This window comes from Anabrus simplex, chromosome 6, assembly GCF_040414725.1.
Source record: "Anabrus simplex isolate iqAnaSimp1 chromosome 6, ASM4041472v1, whole genome shotgun sequence".
Taxonomy (NCBI): domain Eukaryota; kingdom Metazoa; phylum Arthropoda; class Insecta; order Orthoptera; family Tettigoniidae; genus Anabrus; species Anabrus simplex.
In genome coordinates, this window is record NC_090270.1 from 301199302 (window position 1) to 301222859 (window position 23558).

At 42.3% G+C, this 23558-nt stretch overlaps 1 protein-coding gene across 1 annotated transcript in view; it reads left to right on the forward strand.

Annotated features, from left to right (window-relative positions):
* Window positions 1-23558, forward strand: part of LOC137501301 (uncharacterized) — an 85652-nt gene that overhangs the window by 32676 nt on the left and 29418 nt on the right. The gene's annotated exons all lie outside the window — the stretch shown is intronic.

Below are 23558 nucleotides of genomic sequence, written 5' to 3' on the forward strand. Positions count from 1 at the left end.
CATTAAATTACACCGTTTGCGTAATTATTTTACGTAACTTATTTTTAAAATTCAAAGTGACATAACCACAAGATTAGTTTTCGAATGTTTAATATGATTCCACACATAATTCAAACTTACCCTGCTTTTCTCCAACACTCAGTGCATGAGCCAGTTGCAACCTGTCCCCTTACACCGCAGTCATCGTAAAATTCGTCATACAATAGGCTGCGGAATGACCAGTTCCAAACTTGCTCTAGTTATAGACTGCTTTAGGCTTTGAACATATGTCCCTGTTACAGCTTCCACAATGGCACCGTTACCCCTTCTCTCGGTATGCCGCAGAACCTGTTTCCATGACTCTGTTATGCCATATTTTGATGGTCTTTACCCGTGGCGAATCTTTCTGATATTCTACTCTGAAATTTCTTTGTGTGGTTAAATTGTGCTTTGTTTCGTGCTATGTCAAACAGCACTGCATGCGCTCCACACGACTTTACACCTCCAGCCCAATGTAGACACCAAGACCTTGACGTCGGGGTGGGGCTTGTGTACCTGTTGATCACGAGGGCTGGACCAGCTCAGCGTTAGCCATGCTGGATTAGCCTCGGTGTAGGGCCAGACTAACAAGTGTCCCCCGAGTTGCCTGAGAGATATCTGTGTCCTTTATTCTTCATTTCTATTGCTACCTTTCTATGCTAAAATGATGAAATTATATTTCTCTTACTGTCTACCCAGCCTCTCTGTCTCGGCTAGAATAAGTTTGTGTAGAGGCTCTACTCTCCCCTAACCACAAGTTTTAGGTTGTGGCGAGGTGATGCATGACTAGTGGGAGAGTAGTTCTTAGCGACCCCTTCCAGATACCGGGCGCCCTCTGGAGTATAAAGTCTTACATTTGGTACACCAGGGCTCTGCTGAAGGTCGACCTTTATTTCCAGGGTACTCGTGGGACCGAGAACGAAACCTTTTAACTTAACTTCAAAGGGCATAACTCTTTCAAAATCAGCTTATAAAATGGGTAAGAAATGTAATCGGTATCCTCCAATACATGTGGATTATATAAGTGACGACTTCCTCGAATTCTGGTTGTTTCCAAGATCGATGGTAAAAGCTTTCTTGACGAATGTACCTTTATGATAAGTGATTCACTGAAAGAAATTATTGGTGGTGAAGTCGACGAGATCGCAAGCTTCACGATGGATTCGTACTATTCAAGACATCTACGGCTGAACTTTCCAGACAGCTACTTAAACCCAAATGATTCGGGAAAGTAGAGGTCAAAATCGAGAAGCACCAATCCCTGAACTCCTGCAAGGGGGTTATATTCCAAAGGGATTTTGTTAAGTATTCCGATGATACCATGATCGGATATCTAGCACTTCGGTGTATAACCCACATGAAGAGGATAAATAGGCATGTGGGTGATAAGCTGCTCGTTACGGGCGCTTTCATCCTTACCTTCGACGCCGAGACCATGCCCGAAAGAATGAAAGTAGCATATTATTAACTGACTGTTCGTCCGTATATTCTAGCTCCAATGAGGTATTATAACTGCCAAAGTTTAGGCCACATCTCACTGCGATGTCTAAGTTCGACGATCTGCAAAAAATGTGGGAAATGTGAGCATGCTGGTGTTGACTGCACACCCCCACCTGTGTGGATGCTCCTATCTTCAAGGAGTGTCCCACATTCAAGCAGGACAAAAGATCCAGGTGGTCAAAACTCTGGATAAGCTTTCTTATCCAGACGCCCGGAGGAAATTCAAATCTATGGCTGATCCGGAGTTTTTCATCTCCTTCGCTGAAAAGTTCGCGAACTTTCAGATAACCCCACAGAGTTTTGTAACAATTACCTTTACATAGCTAGCATCGATAAGTCTCAACCACCAACAGGAACAGGTACGTAAACCTGGCGATCCCAAGAATGTATTGGCACCTACCACTGGCGTAGCCAAGGGGGGGGGGCCACTGGGGCCGGGCCCCCCCCCAAATGTTTCCTGAAAATAGAGCGAGGATCAGTCGTTGTTTTACGTACGATACGAACAACTTAAAACTTACGCCGAAATGACGAATTAACGTAGCGACAAAGAATCTACTAGCAGGGCTCAATACGGCCATTCATAATTCTCCATATTTGTACTGCTTGAATGAAAGGAAGACACTTAGGTTTGTGATGCGCGGGGTATTTCACTGTAGAGGCCTCAGTATTGGGAATGTGTTGACAAATGCCAAAAGATGAGGAAAGGGGCAATTAGCCAGGGATTACTCAGTAGGGGGCCGGAACGTGACCACCGAGATAACGGGGTCCAGGCAGCCAGAAACAGTTGAACAACATCGTGTCAACTTTTGCAGATCAGTTCCAGTAAACTGGGGTTGTACCGTGGTTGAAAGATGTGCTGTGTTTAAGTTGCAGCGTTCGGAAGACTGTGACAGGATTGTGAGCTGCACGTTAGTTTCTCATTTTGTGCCATATAATAACTTTATTTGTCACTAAGGGCAAAATAATGTGCATCCTCGGTAAGTTATGATTTTTTAAAAATTCTAATAGCAAGACAGATCGCAGATGCGTGCCTTAGTTCTATAGGTAGGTCTATATATTTTGTCAAATGCCCGGGGACTGATTAGAACTTCAAATGGCACCATCAAAAGTGCATGTAACTATCTTGTAATTAGCGGACGTGATAACTCAGTTCCAATGGTTCTATCTTCTCATCAAGACGGCCGAGGCTTGAGTCGCAGTCGATGCATGAAACATTTTTAAAATGGGAAGTCACGTTCTATTGATGCAGATTCTACTTAAAACACTAGGTCGCGTGCCTTACCTTTCTTTAGTACTTTTGAGTAATAACCGCATCATTTATGATGGTGTATTTTGAGTATCAAGCATTCTTCGCGCTTACCTTGTACCTTAAATGGTGAGTGGATGCAGTGGCGTACCCACGAAATAATTTCAGTGGCCAAGTCTAGGCCAGTAGCGTAGATACAACTTTTCCATGGAAGGGGTTGTGAAAAGATGTTTTATTTTGTATTTAGAATTTGCTTTACGTCGCACCGTAGGTCTTATGGCAACGATGGGAAAGTAAAGGGTTAGGAGTGGGAAGGAAGCGGCCCTAGCCTTAATTGTATGTTGTATGTTCAGTCTTCAGCCCTAAGGCTGGTTGGATCCTCAACAGCTCCGCCATCAGCTGTCATTAAGGTGTGAAAATGGGAAACCACGGAAAACCACCTTTAGGTCTGCCGACAGTGGGGTTCGAAGCGGATGCAAGCACACAGCTGTGCACCTTTAACCGCACGGCCAACTAGCCCGGTGGATATGAAAAGAAAGCCGGTCCTACCGAGTGCGGTGACGGATCTTCTGTAGATATTGATGGTTTTGATTGTTGCCATGTAATTATATCCAACAATCGAAATCATAGCTTCTGTACTCTAAACCGGCTGCATTATTGAAACTGTTCGTAAAATTGATAATATCGTTCTTCGTTTGTGAGGAAGTAGAATCTTCATTTAATTTTTTTTTTTTTTTTTCTAAAAGAAAGAACCACTTTGGTACGACGCCCCGTGAAGGTGACTACCTGCCAGGTCGTAGATATTTCGATCACGGGAGACTCATGGCCAACTCTATTGCACCCAGAAACAAGGCTGTATCTTCCCGATCCCATGCCTTTCTTAACTCTGTCAGTGGCGGGCATCGAATGCAGGATGCCTTAAGTCTAATTCTAAAATAAGGTGACCTGAAAGTAACAAGCCGACCCCGCGGTGTAGGGGTAGCTTGCCTGCCTCTTACCGGAGGCCCCGGGTTCCATTCCCGGCCAGGTCAGGGTTTTTACCTGGATCTGAGGACTGGTTCGAGGTACACTCAGCCCACGAGCTTATAATTGAGGAGCTATCTGACGTTGAGATAACGGCCCCGGTCTAGAAAGCCTAGAATAACGGCGTTGAGGATTCGTCGTGCTGACCACAGGACACCTCATAATTTGCAGGACTTCGGGCTGAACAGCGGTCGCTTGGTAGGCGATGGCCCTTCGGGGCTGTTACGCCATGGAGTTTGGTTTGGAAAAGTGTACAGAGAAGTAAGCGACACACCTGCAAGGCTCTTTAGCTTCCAGCTAGTTCTTCCGTCCGGTCTCGTGCATTTAGGACAGTTGGAAAACGTACGCCTTAATAAATGCTCTTCATAAAACCTGTGTAAACATACTAACTGAATCTATTTATAACAATAATCACAAACGCCTCCTTTTCATGTGGTTCAGTTGGTTGAGTCGCTGTCCTTCTGAGTCCGAGTTCGCAGGTTCAAATCCCGACTTTGGTCGGTGGCCCTCAAAACAGTGTTGAAATGGCAACAGCTCCATGTCGTTGGTTTCTGGCACGTTAATAAAAATTATACATACGAATATTAGCGTCACAAAACTGTAACTTAATGCTACTATATTCTGCACCCCAGGCTTGCGAGGGAAACGAATTAACAATTTGCTTTACGTCGCAACGACACTGATAGGCCTTATGGTGACGGTGGGATAGGAAAGGCGTAGGAGTAGGATGGAAGCGGCCGTTCCCTTAATTAAGGTACAGCCCCAGCATTTGCCTGGTGTGAAAATGGGAAACCACGGGAAACCATTTTCAGGGCTGCCGACAGAAGGGTTCGAATCCACTGGCTCCCGGATGCAAGCTCACAACTGCGCTGCCCTAACCGCAAGGGAAACAAATAGGACAAGGTAAACATTCCCTAGCGTATGGTGTGATATATATTTTTCTTAACCAACTAACAAAATGTCTATACCCATACCCCTTACATTCTATATTTATTTATTTATTAATGCCTTTTTTACAGTAGCGAAGTTAGGGCTCGAGGCCCTCTCGTATACTTAACCACATACTAATCAAAATCTTAAGTAGAATACTGAGATACGTAAAACAGTTAAAACTACATAAATTAATAGTTTTAAAAATAAATGTAAATACATTACTAACTAAATTAATATTAAAACTAATTAATATTGAAAAGTGTGCGACTGCATGGCTAAATGGTTAGCGAGTTGGCCTTTGGTCACAGGGGTCCTGGATTCGATTCCCAGCAGGGTCGGGAATTTTAACCATCATTGGTTAATTTCGCTAGCACGGGGGCTGGGTGTATGTGTCGTCTTCATCATCATTACATTCTCATCCCGACGCGAGCCTAACATGTCCTCGGACACTTCTGGCACTAAAACCCATACGCCATTTCATTTCAATATTAAAAACTCTTAAAAATGACATCCTCAGGCATGCACACATTCACACTTCAACCATTCAGTCAGCTGTCCTCAGCAGGTAGTCTCGGCAGGTTTAATTTAATTTCGTGTGGCTATTTCTAGCCGAGTGCAGCCCTTGTAAGGCAGACCCTCCGATGAGGGTGGGCGGCATCTGCCATGTGTAGGTAACTGCGTGTTATTGTGGTGGAGGATAGTGTTATGTGGGGTGTGTGAGTTGCAGGGATGTTGGGGACAGCACAAACACCCAGCCTCCGGGCCATTGGAATTAACCAAAGAAGGTTAAAATCCCCGACCCGGCCGGGAATCGAACTCGGAACCCTCTGAACCGAAGGCCAGTACGCTGACCATTCAGCCAACGAGTCGGACGTCTCGGCAGGTGACCTTAAATTTTAATAAAGAGCTAGTTTCTCTGACCTGAGCTGACAGGGAATTCCATAATGTGACGCCGATCACCACAAATAATCTATTAATTGTATTTGTGCGGTGCAGTGGAATAGAAAGATAGGATCTAGAACGTGTATTTAAGTTGTGAAATGATGATAAAAAGGTGAATTTAGAAGAAATATACAGTGGCTGACTTTCAGCTAACACTCCTAAACACCATCGTTAAAGTGTGTAGCTGCCGACGTTTATCAGGCTTCAGCCATGGGACAGCCTCATAGTATGGGGTGGTATGAACATCGTACCCGATGTTGTAAATAAATCTCAGGCAGGAATTCAGTGCTCGTTGAAGTTTAAGTGTTTCTTCTCTCGTCATATCAACTAATACAACGTAACAGTAATCAAGAATAGGGGGAATGAGTGTCTGTATTCGTTTTGCCTTTAGGTCAAATGGAAATATATCCCTCTGCCGTTTAAGAGGGTGAAGCACTCCAAAGGTCTTTTTTTTTACGTATTTCTTTCGTGTACCAGAACAATCAAGTGTTTCATTCATAATTAAGCCAAGATTTTTAACCGGTTTACTGTGGGGAATAATGTTCCCATTCAGTAGGATAGGCGGGATTGCGACATTGTTTGAGCAGCTCAGTAATTTTCGTGGTACCGAGCTCGATAGCTGCAGTAGCTTAAGTGCGGCCAGTATCCAGTATTCGGGAGATAGTAGGTTCGAACCCCACTGTCGGCAGCCCTGAAAATGGTTTTCCGTGGTTTCCCATTTTCACACCAGGTAAATGCTGGGGCTGTACCTTAATTAAGGCCACGGCCGCTTCCTTCCAACTCCTAGCCCTTCCCTGTCCCATCGTCGCCATAAGACCTATCTGTGTCGGTGCGACGTAAAGCAACTAGCAAAAAAAAAATTTTTTTTTCGTGGTCCAATTATGATTGCCTGAGATTTTGTGGAGTTTAGTATAAGAGAATTTCGTTGTGCATATATACTGAGTCATCAGAGGTCATTGTTAATATCTTGCCTTGCAGTGTCGATATGTTATTTCCTGTCACGGATGGTATGTCATTGATATAAATACAGAAAAGCATCTGGCCGTAAAACAGGGCCAAATTCACATGTATGACACAGTTCGCACCCGTGACCCCCACAGATGTAGGAAAAACGGAAGAAGAAGAAGAAGAAGAAGAAGAAGAAGAAGAAGAAGAAGAAGAAGCAGATGATGATGATGATGATGATGATGATGATGATGATGATGATGATGATGATGATGATGATGATGATTACTATTAGCTTCCGGAATCCGCACGAATCCGCCACTCTTACTTGGATCCAAGGACACTAATTTCCTTTTTAGGTATTCTATACCACCTAAACTCTGGAAGTTTGGTCACCTAAAAATGCCCCCCCCCCCAAACTGAAATCCTGGCTACGCTACTGGCACCTACTGGGAAGAAAAAAAGTGCGTTATTGCCGACGTGGCCTGAGAAGGGCCCTTCCCAGGAACGTTCAGCTGTGAGGTTCTCGCTGACCAGGGCGGAGAGAAAGACTTCCCCAACTAGGGCTGGATTTTCCAGCGCTTCTCTAAAAAGTTGTAGATGAAGCCTTCTCCAACCTAATAAATAGTTATAGGATCCCAGAAGAAGACCGGAAATCCACCTCCCGGGTCTCCTTCAAAGATTAAGGAAACGGTGGGAAAGAGTGAGATGCCCCGACGGCCTCCACTTCGATCCCTTTCTGAGAAAACCAGTTCTCCCAGAAAGAAGACCCACCGCTCCAAATCTGAGAGCTCACCATCTGTGGATTGTTCCGTCTCCAAGTCACCTTCTAGTGAGAAAAACCCTCATTCTCGCGAATGGTGACGATGACAAAACTGAAATTGGCAAAGATGGCGGAAACTGGCTGGTAGTGGACCGAACGAAGCAATTGTCCTAACTTCGAAGCGCTACCTATCCATACCCCTCTTGTGCCTATGGAATCAGAATGAGCGGGTCGAAGGAGTGGGGTTTTATATAACAATTTTTAGGACGCTATACAACGCATCTATGATTGCGCCGTAGCATATCGCTCGCTCTGTACTAAAAATGGAGGCTCACCTTCCCGCCTTCTGGTACAGTACAATGACTCCTGCAGTGATTTTTTAAATCTGTAGTATTATGGGTTCAATATCATCAACGAATGCAGAGACTCAATATACGGAATCGGATCAATGAACGAATCGAAAATGAACGGATCATTTAATGAATGACTTAAGCGCAGCCGATCATCTTTCATATTGAAAGTTAAAACCCCAGAAGGACAGGAGTACTCAACAGAACCGACTATAAGTAAGGGTTTCGATTAATTTCTCCACCTTCTCCACCTCTCAGAGAAGGGGATAACTCAAACCTTGAAGGAGACCAAAGAAGATGTTTTAATAATGATACAGAGCTCATAAGCGCATGGGATTGACGGAATACCTCAGGAATTGTACTCCGTCTACTGGTCGATAATTGGAGAAGACATTACCTGCGTCCTGAACATTATTCTACAGCATAATAAATCACATCGTCGAGGGATTGTTGTACTAATGAATAAGTTCTCTACAACCACTACTGGCGATGACTGTCGGCCAATCTGGCTTCCGACTTAAGACTACAAAGTATTAACCAGAACCCTCGTTAACAGATTACGACGATTATTATCCTCTCTTATTCACCCTACAACACTGTGGAATGCTAGGTAGAACAATTTTTGATATTACTTGTTTGCTGTGCGATTACGTGGGGTCAGCCGATCGGAAGTATTCACAGAGCTTACTTGTGTTCTTAGACTAGCTATCAGCGTGCATTTGACAGTGTGAATCATAATTATCTGCTAAAGTGTTTGAAATGGCATTGTTTTAGTCCCGCATTTATCTCCTACATTCAGCGTCTATAAGCAAACGTATCTGCTATTCTGAAAATTAATGGCTTTCACACAAAAACCATTCCCATTAAGAGGTCAGTAAAACAAAGATGTCTGTCTTCGATAGTGCTGCTTACCCTGACCTTAAAATCCTCTCATTTGCAAGCTGCATAAAGAAGTAGGAGGAAAAACACAAGATAGACCAAAGCTCGCGGAAGCTGCTTACGCTGATGACGTCAGTGTAATATTAACATCGGGTAACGAAGTACATCATATGCTAAATGCTCTAGCACAGACTCTGGGTTGTCTATTGTAATGGTAATGTAAAAACAATAATAATAATAATAATAATAATAATAATAATAATAATAATAATAATAATAATAATAAGGTAAGATCCCCTACAATTTATAGCACCGTGAAGTTTCAAGATGGGTACGTACATAGAATTCACACAATCCAGTTATGTCAGACAGGTAAATAGAGGCCGTAGTAATAATGGTAGTTTCGAAGTACCAAGATAGATAGCATTCTCAGACAACCTATCGAAATAGCGCAGTGGAAACCGTGCATATGAGCACTGAATAACGGAGTGTGTCAAGTCAAGTTAGGAACATGATAGGTCAAGATTAGGAAACAAGAGAAAAGCAAAATAAACTTTGTAGACAAATGTATTGAAACAAATCAAACTCTTTAAAAATGTTCTCAAAAGACAATGAAACTATACAAATATGGTACTTTCCCAACCATTAACCTTAAAATTTGCAACATGATTAAAGATAAAGCCTACAAGAAGGAAAGTAAGAGAGAAAGCAGGAAAGGAAAGGAAGAGGCAGGAAAAAGGAAAAATGTGCCTACCTATGAAGTTAATAAGAGAAGCAAGAAAAACAAAAAAGTTACACAATTACAAGCACGGGAAACAATACAAAAGTCCTCCGAAGAGAAGTCCATAGGATGATAAATTAACATGGAGAGGAACTGCATCTTTTACCAGTCAGTCATAGTATAAGTTCATGTTAAGCAAGATAATCAACCAGGCCGAAATCACGGTTATCCAAGGAAGCTATTCCAAGACAGTCTCATATCAAATTTATAGAATTTTAAACATGAATCAGAAGCACAGTTCACGCTCAGACGTGCATAGGACTCGCGAAGCCCTAGATATAGACCACGCACAGCTCGAGAGAGAGTTGCACCTGAGTTCATGACTTGAAACAATTCGTAGATTGAAAGAAGGTAATAACTTGGTTAGGAAATGCCATGCTCCCAATTTAAAGTTCCAAAGGAAACGTTGTTCCTTCTGAAGTTCCAAATTTAAAGGAAAGAAATGAAATGTTGGTCTTACCTCATCTCGACGTTGGTTGTACTAGGACAAGAAAGGCACTCATGTGCATAGCTCCATAATGACGGAAACGATGTTTCGTGTTCCACCCTCCACACAGGCTAAGGTCCATCTCAATTAACATGGAGAAAAGCCTGGTTTATATATGCTAGAGTAGATGAGAGATAATTGAGGAGGAACACATCGGGAATATTCCAGATATTACGGGAGAGTGCGCAGCAAACAAAACAGTATCGTGTGACGACATCATGAGTGCGAGCCTGCAAGAAGGTAGTCAGTTGACAGTAGCGCTGTTAACGGAGCGGTTGTTTACGGAGCGGAGGCTCCGGGCGCTTTCAATCGTTTGCCTCCGGAGAACCTCCGATTGAATTGCAAGCGCGTAGTTTGAACTTGGCACGGGAGAAATGAACGAGCATTTGTACAGGAATTTATAACTTGTCGCTATTAATGTGAAAAACTACGCCCCTCCGTTAATACTTCAGTTATTTGGCGATATTACAAATAGGCCTAGCATTCTTACGTACGGACATAATAATTATGTAACAGAACCTCCGATTGAATGACAAGCGCGTAGTGTGAACTTGGTACGGGAGAAATGGAAAAGCATTTTCTCAGGAATTTAAAACTTGTCGCTACTATTGTGCGAAACTAGGCCCCTCAGTTAATACCTTAACTATTTATCGATATTACACATAGCATTCTTACGTACAAACATATGTATTTTCTTAAATATAAACATGTTATAATTTAGGCCTTGTCCGTGACTGTAAATTACTTCGTTATGAAATAATTAATACTATTATCATTGCATGCCGGGCTGAGTGGCTCGGACGTTTGAGGCATTGGCTTTCTGACCCCAACTTCGCAGGTTCGATTCTGGCTCAGTCCGGTGATATTTGAAGATGCTCAAATTCGTCTGCCTCGTGTTGGTAGATTTAATTACACGTAAAAGAACTCCTGCGTAACCAAATTCTGGCATCACGACGTCCCCGAAAACCTTATAAGTAGTTAGTGGGACGTAAAGCCAATATTATTATTATTATTATTATTATTATTATTATTATTATTATTATTATTATTATTATTATTATTATTATTATTATTACTAGCTGATGTACCCGTGCTTCGCTACGGGATTCTCAGAAAGACTGACTTGGTGGTTTTCCTAACTGAATTCAACATAGGTCATTACAAAAACGTCAGTAGGAATGTAGCGATTGTAAGCAATGTTATCATATAAAATACTCGATCAAATGAAAAACCGCACACTTTCTCACTTTCAACGAACAGTACTACGGTGCCGATCTAAGAGTCCAAAGTTCCAGAACTGGAATAACCAGGTCGCAGACTGCCGTGACCACTCCTCTGTCATTATTTCGTTAAATATGCACACTACTCATTCCAATCAGTGGCTCAGAGTAGGGATTTTATAGCTCGAATACAATGATGAACCAGTGTGTTACGTACCAGATATATCAGAAAATGTATGAACCAGAGGAATGGCATGCTAAAAAAGAAAGTTATCTTGCACCCCAGCTACTTCCCACCAATATACAGGCAGGCTGTTACAGTCGGTACGACCAAGCGAGTTGGCCGTGTGGTTAGGGGCGCGCAGCTGTGAGATTGCATCCGGGAGATAGTGGATTCGAACCCCACTGCCGGCAACCCTGAAGATGGTATTCGGGAGATGATGGGTTCGAGCCCCACTGTCGGCAGCCCTGACGATGGTTCTCCGTGGTTTCCCATTTTCACTCCAGGCAAATGCCGCGACTGTACCTTAATTAAAGCCACTTCCTAGACCTATCCCATCGTCGCATAAGACCTATCTGTGTCGGTGCGACGTAAAACAACTAGCAAAGAAAAAAAACATTGAATGACAAGCGCGTAGTGTGAACTTCATACGGGAGGAATGAACGAGCATTTTCACAGGAATTCATGACGTCGCTGTTTTAGCGCGAAACTACACTCCTTCTTTAACTTTTTTTAATGTTATTTGTTCGGGGCGTCGACCTATGAAGATCCTTTGCCCCTATTTGCACCATATATGAGGAAACCTGCGTGTATTATGTAAATGGCGGTAGGGTAAAGTGTTGAATGCGAGGAAAGGAACATTAAGGATGACACAAACACCCAGTCCCCAGGCCAGGGATATTAATAATTTACAATTAAAAAAAACTGACCGGGCCGGGAATCGAACCCGGGGCCGCGGGGTGACAGGCGGACGCGTTGCCACCTACACCGCAAGACCAATGGTTAGGAGTCGTTTGTGCCATGTTTTACACAGCAGCATTTACAGATTTGAACCACTTGAACTCCTCTCTCCGCTCGTAAATAATCATCCCTTACTTCTGCCACGTCTTTCACGTGTTTTACATATGTCCAGAAATTAAAAACGAATTCAAATTTAACTTGAAATTACTGTATTCTAGCGCCAATATAATGGGAATATTTCCATAATAATGATAATAATAATAATGAACGAACCACTGTGTAAGTTCTGCACAGGTAGGGCCTGTACTTTTCTGAGGAACAACTGAACCTATTACGATATATTGTTTGTTGTATCTACAGGGTTTATACCTACAGGTATATGGGGTATGTATTATATGTCGATATAATTGCATTTTCTTGATAACAAATGAGAGGATGCATTAATTATTCTGAACGACTATACGTTCTTTGTTAAGGGGTATTGTATGGAATATCGGTGATATATATCAATTTTTGTTTATGTAGGTAACGATTTTTATAGGGCGCCTACATTCATGGACGTAAGTTTGAAATTACAGCCCACTAAGTCCTTACACTCGGAGCTACTGTTGCGAATAGAGCTGGGAACGGAGCAGTTGCTCCTATGATTGCAATCGGTAGTGCGAGTGAGCGCTCCCTCCGGTATTCTCCGGTAGTAAACTGTTGCTGGGAAACCAATCGGTGCTTCGGCACGCGAGCGGAGGGCGAGCGGAGGACGGAGCAACAGTACAGAATGTGTGCCTCGCTTGCCGTTCCATCCGTGGTGCGCAACGGATGTGCTAGCGACATAGTAAATACTGCTTTATAAGTATGACGAAGGAGAATATAGGAAATATATACATTCTCATTTATCGTTCGTGTTTCATTTGTCGATTACTTTTGTAAAAATTTGCTTTACGTCATGCCGTCTTATGACGACGATGTGATAGGAACGGCTAAGGAGAGTAATTTCTAGGCGTGAAAATAGAAAACGACGTAAAACCATCTTCAGAGCTGCCGACAGTGGGGTTCGAACCCATTTTCATCCGGAAGATAGTGGGATCGAATCCCACTGTCGGCAGCCTTGAAGATGGTTTTCCGTGGTTTCCCACTTCCCCTCCAGGAAAATGCCGGGATGGTACCTAACTGAAGGTCACGGCCGCTTCGTTCCCACTCCCAAATCCCATCGTCGCCATAAGACTTATCTGTGTCGGTGCGACATAAAACAAAACCCAAAGTCTCACGCTCCAGGACACTGTCCTTGAGGCGGTATAGGTCCGAGGGAACACCCAACCCGGGAGGGTAAATTGATGGAAGGATTATTATTATTATTATTATTATTATTATTATTATTATTATTATTATTATTATTATTATTATTATTATTATTATTATCATCATCATCATCATCATCATCATCATCTGTTTACCCTCCAGGTTCGGCTTTTCCCTCGGACTCAGCGATGGATCCCACCTCTACCGCCTCAAGGGCAGTGTCCTGGAGCTTCAGGCTCTTGGTCGGGGATACAACTGGGGAGTATGACCAGTACCTCGCCCAGGCGGCCTCACCTGCTATGGTGAACAGGGGCCTTGTAGGGGGATGGGAAGATTGGAAGGGATAGGCAAGGATGAGGGAAGGAAGCGGCCGTGGCCTTAAGTTAGGTACCATCCCGGCATTCGCCTGGAGGTGAAGTGGGAAACCACGGAAAACCACTTCGAGGATGGCTGAGGTGGGAATCGAACCCACCTCTACTCAGTTGACCTCCCGAGGCTGAGTGGACCCCGTTCCAGCCCTCGTACCACTTTTCAAATTTTGTGGCAGAGCCGGGAATCGAACCCGGACCTCCGGGGGTGGCAGCTAATCACGCGAACCACTACACCACAGAGGCGGACTATTATTATTATTATTATTATTATTATTATTATTATTATTATTATTATTATTATTATTATTATTATTGTACTCCCATAACCACTTCTGTGGTTTTCTGTGACGTTAAGGTGCCGACATTTTGTCCCACAGGAGTTCTTTCACGTGCCGGTACAGTAGCGGCGATTAGGGGGGGGGGCGAGAGGGGACAGTCGCCCCCCTACTTTGTGGAGAAGACTTTGCATTTGTATTCCATTTTAGCTGGATGAAACAAGGTATTATAGGAATTATTAAAATAAGCAATTTGTACAAGCCCTGTTGTCTTATCGGCTAATTATTTGCTTTAATTAATAACGAAATTATTAGCGGAAATACGCAACAAAGTCGTTCATGCGGTTAACCGATTTGTATAGCGCCACAGCGAGTACTGTAGTGGAGACTTTGTATGTGCTGTGTGTAAGGGTACGCGTGCATTCGTTAGTCTGGCAGTCTATTTAGTGTCAGTTAGGTTTTTTTTTTAGTTTGTAGTCAAATACTAAATGATTTTAATTATATTTAATTGTCTATTACGTCTATTTAATTGTAATACATGTGTAATATTGTTCCTCTCGTGAAAGTTTTATTGTATAGTATTGAATCAAAATCTCAAATAAATATTATCAACACAGGTAAGTTGGTAGGCTGAGAATCTTTACCTCTCTGTCGAAATTCCATTTAGTAGTTTTTTTTTCAGTTTTAATGTATAACGTATATACATATATCCCACAAACTGGGGTATTTTGTTGTCTTTACATTTTTCCCCCCTACTTCTAATTCCCAATCGCCGCTACTGCCGGTACACCTGACCACCTTCAGGTACCGCCGAGCAAAGTCGGAATTGAAACCGCAAGCTTGAGCTCAGAAGGCCAGCGCTTTACCGCCTGAACTACTCAGCCCGGTACAGCATATAACCAGTTTCAATCAGTTCGTACTCTTCAGTAAAAACTGAAATGGCGTATGACTTTTAGTGCCGAGAGTGTCTGAGGACAAGTTCGGCTCACTAGATGCAGGTCCTTTGATTTGACGTCTTTAGGCGATCTGCGCGTTGTGATGTGGATGAAATGATGATGGAGACGACACATACACCCAGTTCCAGCGCCAGCGAAATTAGCCAATTAAGGTCAAAATTCCCGAACCTGCCGGGAATCGAACCCGGGACCCCTGTGACCAAAGGCCAGCACGCTAACCATTTAGCCATGGAGCCGGATGTACTGTTCCGTAATAAATGAGCTACGTGTATACTTAATGTAAGAACATCGTATATAATACATGTTTACATGCAATGGAATATAATTACCACTTAAACTATTTTACTACCAGTATTAATAATATTGTTAACGCATTTGCAACAGTATAATATATGCCAATATTCAATCTACAGTATTCTATCCACCTGCACCTATTGCAAACTGAACGTCAGCAGATCAAAATCTGTTATTCATAACGTAACAAATAATGCGGCGATCTTGAAACGACTACATCATTTGAATGACAAACGTTGGGGAACACATGCATCTGTGGAATTAGTACTAAAATCTAAATTGTAATTCCTCCTAAGATCACCGTTGCAACATTGCCCACATCTAAGCATTTGAATTTTCCGCCAGTGAATTCAATCGGAGGACTACCGGAGGTCTCCGGAGGAGCGCTGTAATCGTATTATCCGATTCAATCAACAGGAGGTCCGCCTCCTCTTCACAGCGCTAGTTGACAGCAGATAGTGAAGATGAATAGAACTGAAGTCCGTACGGAGTATATGATTTTCAATAAATACTTTCAATGAGGTATTCGAGTCCCAGTTGCAGAGTAAAATATGGCGTGTTATTGTAATGAAGGTGAGTCCATAGCAGCAATAGAGGGTTATGTGCATGGCTAAATTCCTTGAAGAAGATGCCGGTGATGTGACGAGTCCGTTACACTATCAACCATCATAAATCCAAAGTGCTTCCCTCAGAAGACTGGGAACCATTACCTCAACTCTCACCCTTACAAGCAGTGGAAACAAGCAAGAAACTTGGGATATATTTCGCTCGAAAGATTAGGGAGATGAATCAACAAAATTGGGGACTTGTTATCAACAAGATAAAAGTCTATGCAAAAGAACACTACTGCCGAGACCTCTCTCTCATCCAAAGGATTGGACTGTCCAAACATACCTTTTATAACAATGTTCGTATCTTGGACTAGTACTACCGTTGCCTGTAACGTTTGCTAGAGAGATAAATGTGCTATTCCATGGTACATTTGGCATGGACATATCTTCCGAGTACCGATAGACTAACTACCTTGTATCTGGAGATGACATCTGGGCGTCTTGTGTTGGTAAACATCGTGGAAGAAAAATAGAAATGAAACAACGGAGCTTCTCATCTGCTTGGTTGAAACACTGGTCTACTGTGACTGATTTGTGCAATCCACCTGATCTTCGGACTGTCCCGCCAGCCCGGGAGTATCTCCGCGTGTATCTGCAAGAATGGTACTATTTGACGGAAGCTAAGTTAGTACCAGCAATACAATAAAATTAACACGTCGAGATTATGCTGATTTATTTCGTCGGTCACTTCAACAATTCCCTTCAAACACTTACTTTCAACAACTTTTGAAAAACATTAGTGCTCCTCACTTACCAGCTAGCGTGCAGTCTACATGGTATATGGTAATCAATGGCATTGTACCAACAAAGGAACGGTTATATCGAATACGAATGACTGATTCGGATTCTTGCTCATATTGTATTCAAGATGACTCAATACTTCACAGACTTAACTCTCGTCTGAGGGTCAGACCGGTGTATATTCAAGCAGAAACCATTTCTTCAAGAGTTGAACTTCACAATCAAGAGACAGGATCATTTTATAAGGCTTCATTACTCCAACGACAAGACACAATTCTACACTCTGGATTATTGGACGTACTGTTCATTTGATAGTGAATTGTGACGGACAGCTGGACAAGGAGTTTTACAGTGCATACCTGAAGAGAATAAAAAGCCTGCTGTGTTGTAGGACTTGCTTAAAGTGTAACAGGAAATTAAAACTCCTTACAGACTGTAAAGTCTCTTGTACAGAAAAACAGCAAAACTGTGTACAGTCAAGTCCTTGTCTAGAATACTCAGTGAAACTAGTCTTTATCACTACCTAGGTATTTCTAACATTTGAATGGAAATCGATAACAAGTAAAATGTAAATAACATAGAAAAATTAATCAAGTCCGTACAGAAATTATAACATCCTTTGAAGATGTAACATAAAAATCTGTAATTCGTCATACTTTGGTAAATATGTTTAAAAAAGGTGCCTGAACAACTTAGCAGAACAGTCAACAACACAGAATGACCCAATTTGGACAAGACGGATACAGCAGGTTACAGTACAGAACATGGAGGTCATTTCATACAAATTTCTGCCGTGAATGTTCAGCTGTCACACCTTTTCAATCCCACCCCTTGGCCTAGTACACTTGGTGCCCAGGTCTAATTCTGATTAAGAGGAGAAAGGAAATGTGTGCTATCAAAGGGCGAGACGCAACTCGGATTTCTCAATATGCAAGTGGAAACGCAACTAGGTTGTCCCATAATCAGTACGAGTACACAACTGGTAAGCATTTTCTGATTTGATCCGCAACTGGTACACACGGGCGAGATTGATTCCCAACAATGTATTTGCACCAGGATTTTGTTTACACGAGATAAGGTGATTACGCAAATTATGGGAAATGTTTTGAGCCACTTCTGTTTAACTTAGCAAACCGTTTTTGTTTTGTTTGGGAGAATATTAAAGTTGGTAATGCCTCTATGTATTTTTACGATCAGATATAGCGATGGGCAGGAGTTTAGTACTTTAATTAATGGTAATTCTTAATTTTTGTGCGAATTTTTTCTACGTTGCATTCAGCGGACGCTATGTTCCGGTTCTATTTTGCATATCAGTGGTGCCGACTGTTGGGGGCGAGGCGTTTTCTGCCGTCCAAAGTTACCTTAGGGGGTCAGAGTGCCATTTTGCCCTCGCCCTCAAAACAATCCTTCTCCTGGATTTTAAGTCACCTTAAAATGTGGAGCTCAGTATTCTTCGGAGTCCCGAATCGAGAATTACAGTGTTACATTATTCAAAAGGTAAGTCCCAGGACTGGTTCTCTCAGGTCTGCTGCGGGATAAGTTGAGCTGCGCTGATGGGGATATACCTCGATTCCGATGAGCTCTCGTTAATGGGATTGGGAAGAGAGTGGGGTACATCCCTTGAGACTATTTTCCTTCTACACTTAATGGTAAGATTCTATGTTTTGTTGATCATATTTTTCATGCTTAGTTCCTTGTAGTTTCGTTTTGTCTCACAGTCCTGTATTAAAGCCATATCATTAAATTAGGTATTTTTGTCGTCCGGATGTAATACTCTCCATCTCTCCAGCTTATCTTCAGATCATTTAAACAGAGCTTAGCTTAAAGTAGGAGGAAAAAAATCACCCTTGTCTGACACTTTGGTTTATGATGAGGATTAATTAAATGTATTGTAATTTTTGTGAGACTATACATATCTATTTTAAATCACTTTGATCAGACGGTAACGGTATCCCCTAATTGTAAGGTCTCCAACAGTTTGACAACGATGTTCACGTGACGTTATTTTATCTTTATTATTATTATTATTATTATTATTATTATTATTATTATTACATAAAAGTGAATGTTGGTATATATGAGATTCACAGACTCAAAACTACTGAACCGATTTCACTGACAATTTCACAGTTTGTTCTTGTTACTTCTGAGAGGGTTTATGAAGTGGTTTGAACGAAATCCGATGGGTAGTCTTTTATGATGAGTAATTTTAGGAAATGTTATTTAATTGCAAAGCCGCACCAAGATCGGATCAACTCGATGGACAGACTGTCGATAGCAGCTTACGATATATCATGATAGTCCGGTAAGAAATGCTGTATTGTGATAGTACATATATCACGCCCTTGTACTGTATTCAGAAGTAGGAGATATTATTATTATTATTATTATTATTATTATTATTATTATTATTATTATTATTATTATTATTATTATTATTATTATTATTATTATTATTATTATTATTATTATTATTATATACATTCGTTTAGCCCCTTAAGGAGCACGTGGAACCATTAAATAGCACTGGTATTCTTCATCTTCTTGTTCTTCTTATCTTCCCAAAACTTCCTCATCCTTTCACTATGGGCCTGCCGTCTTTCTTGTGTCCATGAGTTTTTGAGTTTCAAGCTTTTCTCAGATGGATTCTTGGGTGCAAATTTAAGGCTGTTGATCTTTTGTCTGTATGTATTCCTTGTGGTTGCCATTGGCTCAACGTCGACTTCTGCGAGGTCCTTTTTTTGCATCCACTAGCCAGCGAACTTTGGTTTGTCGGTTTCCATTGATAATAAGAAATATTTTCTTAGTTAGTCGTGAGTCATCCATTCGTGCTAAATATCCATAAAATTTCATACGCCGTTTGCGTGCGACTGAAGTTAATGCGTCAAGTTCTTCCGAATTTTTTCGCATCCATTTACCCTCTTATTATTTAAGCCCGCCGGGTGGCCATGATTGTTAAGGCGCTCAAGTCTAAACGCTCTGATATCGAGGTTAGCCGGTTCGAGTCCCGTTGTTCGAAAAAAAATTACCATCAGAATGTTGGCCGACAAAGTAGGGGAGGCGGTTCTATACAATTTCTAATCACTAGATTGCGTTCCAAAAGCCTGGATTAAATTCCAAACCTCTCCGCAGTGCTCATACGGAGTGAGGGCATATGAAGCCCTTGATGGTGATTCGTCCGTCGGATGGGGACGTTAAGCCTTTAGCAGACCCCTTGGTGTTATTCGGCAGGAGTAGGCTATGTGCCGGCACCGGGTTTCACCCTCTCCCTACTATCATATAACACGTCATTCATTTCATCTCATTAACTCCGTTGATGAGGTTGACGTCAGAAAGGGCATCCGGTCATAAAAACCCGCCACGACGGATTCATCTCATCTCATACGCGACCCCGTAGGGAAACGGGACAAGGGTTGGACAAATAAATATTATTATTATTATTATTATTATTATTATTATTATTATTATTATTATTATTATTATTATTTAATTTGTATATTTATCCTGAATATTTTAAGCTGGAAGGTCTCCATATGTGATATGAGTAATTTGTTTTGTACAAACGGATGAGAAAACAGTGCTATTTCCAACTCGGAAACTTTGTACGAGTCATGCGGACATCCCAAAGTCCCATGTGGTAGCCTTGTTATTGTCTCGTGATCCGGAAGTGGTTCGGGGCGTGGTGTTGGAATGAAAAGAGGACCTTGCACTCGTGATTGGATGGCCAGCATCAATCTACTGTGGACGTATCATGAAAGAGTAGAGGGAAGCTGAGGTCTATATAGGCGTGTGTGAAAACGGCGGGAGGGACTGGACTTCAAACTTTGGTGGAGCAGACTTGACTTCAAACTTTGATGGAAGAGGAGATGAAACTTTGGTGGAACGTGATCTGAGAATGTTTGTGGAATGTGAAGTGTGGTACTAACCTACAACTCTGGAGTGCTTAGGCACTTGGTATTGTATCACTTGGTGCGGCTTGGCTCGTATGTTGGTGAAAGCTATGGGGTACTGTATCTCAGACTTTCCATAATTCATGTTCTGGAACAGCAAGCGTGTGTTGCTCAAGTGAATGTATCTTTAAACGAAGTGTTAGAATCAGTGAACACAGTATTATAAAGTACACTGTCTGTGTGATTTAACAAGTGACAATAATAAGAATATGCAAGTTGTGTTGATACACAGACACAATGAAGGGTATTCATCTACATATACCAGGTGGCTCTCGAACGCCGTACTTTCTACTTATAAATGCCTCGCATGCACAAGTGATGAATGGGATATCTACCAACTGATTTTCGCAGGGAAATTACTGCCAGCGGGCAAGTTACGTCAGAATATGAAGAGATAAGAGACGGAGTGTCGCTCGCAGGACGTTACTCAGCGCTACCGGTCAAATGCACCCCTTGCATTAGTAAACATTGTTTTCGACCTCATAGTTCTAGGCTGGTGTATGGTACAGCCGCACTATATTTGTTGTCTGCATATCAGCAGTGGCTAGTGTGACCAGCAGCGACGAATACACAGACATTATTTTAATCTGGACAATCTGGTCGGAATGCAACAGAAGCTCCAAACAGACTATGCCTTCTACACACGTACTTCACCGAACAGTATTACTTTTTGTTTCATACAAGCAAGTCTTCCATCGAGTGGAATGTCTACACGTGTATAAAGTGATAAGTTATTATATTTAATTTTCTGCATCTTTGGCGTGTCTGCAAACAGTAGCGGCATTTAGGGGGTGGGGTAAGGAGGGACAGTCGCTCACACCCCCAATTTGTAGAGTACATATTACATTTTTTCCACTTTAGCCTGTTGGAACTATGGATTATTTTAAAAAAACGCTATTTGTTCAAGCCATGTTATCTTATATGCTAAATCTTCCCTTTATTGTATAGCGCTACGGCAAGTAGTGGAGACTTTGCATGTGCTGTGAGGAAGGGTAGTAGGGGTACATATTTTTTTGCCGAGGTTGTGGCCACTGAGTTATAATTCATCCGCTTGCCGCGCGCATTCGTCAGTCTGGCAGTCTCTTTTTTCTGTTAGTTTCTTAGTGTGTATTCAAATACTAAATGATTTTAATTGCATAATCATGCCGTACATCTATGTAATTGTACCGGGCGAGTTGGCCGTGGGGTTACGGGCGCACAGCTGTGAGCTTGCACTCGGGAGATAGTGATTTCGAATCCCACTATCGACAGTCCTGAAGATGGTTTTCCGTGGTTTCCCATTTTCATACCAGGCAAATGCTGAGGCTGTACCTTAATTAAGGCCACGGCCGCTTCCTTCCCATAAGTTATACCTGTGTCGGTGCGACGTAAAGTCAATGGTAAAAAATATATATTAATTGTAATTGTAATTTCAACGCGAGAGAATACCAACTTTATTTCTTCTTCTTCTTTCTTAATCTGTTTACCCTCCAGGGTTTTTTTCCCTCCGACTCAGCAAGGGATCCCACCTCTACCACCTCAAGGGCAATGTCCTGGAGTGTGAGACATTGTGTCGGGGGATACAACTGGTGAGAATGATCAGTGCCTCCCCCAGGCGGCCTCACCTGCTATGCTGAACAGAGGCCTTGGTGGGGGATGGGAAGATTGGAAGGGGTAGACAAGAAAGAGGGAAGGAAGCGGCCCGGCATTTTCCTGGAGGGGAAGTTGGAAACCACGGAAAAACACTTCCTGGATGGCTGATGTGGGGATCGAACCCACCGCTACTCAGTTGACCTCCCGAGGCTGAGTGGACCCCGTTCCAGCCCTCGTACTACTTTTTCAAATTTCGTGGCTGAGCCGAGAATCGAACCCGGGCCTCTGGGGGTGGCAGCTAATCACACTAACCACTACACCACAGAGGCGGACACCAACTTTACTTTCACCGGACTACATTATTTCGTTTGTATTATGTTATTTTATATGTAAATGTAATTAATCTGCCCCGTACCGAGCTCGATAGCTGCAGTCGCTTACGTGCGGCCAGTATCCAGTATTCGGGAGATAGTAGGTTCAAACCCCACTATCGGCAGCCCTGAAAATGGTTTTCCGTGGTTTCCCATTTTCACACCAGGCAAATGCTGGGGCTGTACCTTAATTAAGGCCAAGGCCGCTTCCTTCCCACTCCTAGCCCTTTCCTGTCCCATCGTCGCCATAAGACCTATCTGTGTCGGTGCGACGTAAAGCAACTAGCAAAAAAAATTCTGCCCCGTGGATTATTCGTAATGATAGTTTTTTGAGATTTTGATTCAGTGCTGTATAATAACATTTTCACCAGGTCTCACAAACATACTACGGGGCATTTACTTAATAAATAACATAACACAAAGAAATAATTTAGGAACGTTGGTATTAGCTCCCGTTGAAATACCATTACAACTGAATATATATATTTACAATTGGCTTTACTTCGCACCGACATAGATAGGATTTATGGCGAGGATAAAACAGGAAAGGGCTACGCGTGGAAAGGAAGCGACCGTGGTCTTAATTAAGGTACAGCCCCAGCACTTGCCTGGTGTGAAAATAGACCACGGAAAACCATCTTCAGGGCTGCTGACCGTGGGATTCGAAACTACTATCTCCTGAGTGCAAGCCCAGAGCTACGTGCCCGTAACCCCGCGGCGACCTTGCCCGGTATAATTAAGTAGAACTACGCCATCATTATGCAATTAAAATCATTTAGTATTTGAATACTTACTAAGAAACTAACAGACACTAAAGAGACTGCCAGACTGACGAATGCGCGCGGCATAATGATGAATTATAACTCAGTGGCCACGACCTCGGCAAAAAAATATGTACCCCTACTACCCTTCCTCACAGCTCATGTAAAGTCTCCACTACTTGCCGTAGTGCTATAAAAATTGGTTAGCCGCGACGAACAGCATTTTGTGCATATTTCCGTCAATTATTATGTTAATAATTAAAGAACATAAACGAACGAATTAGCAATAAGATAACAAGGTTTGTACAGACAGCT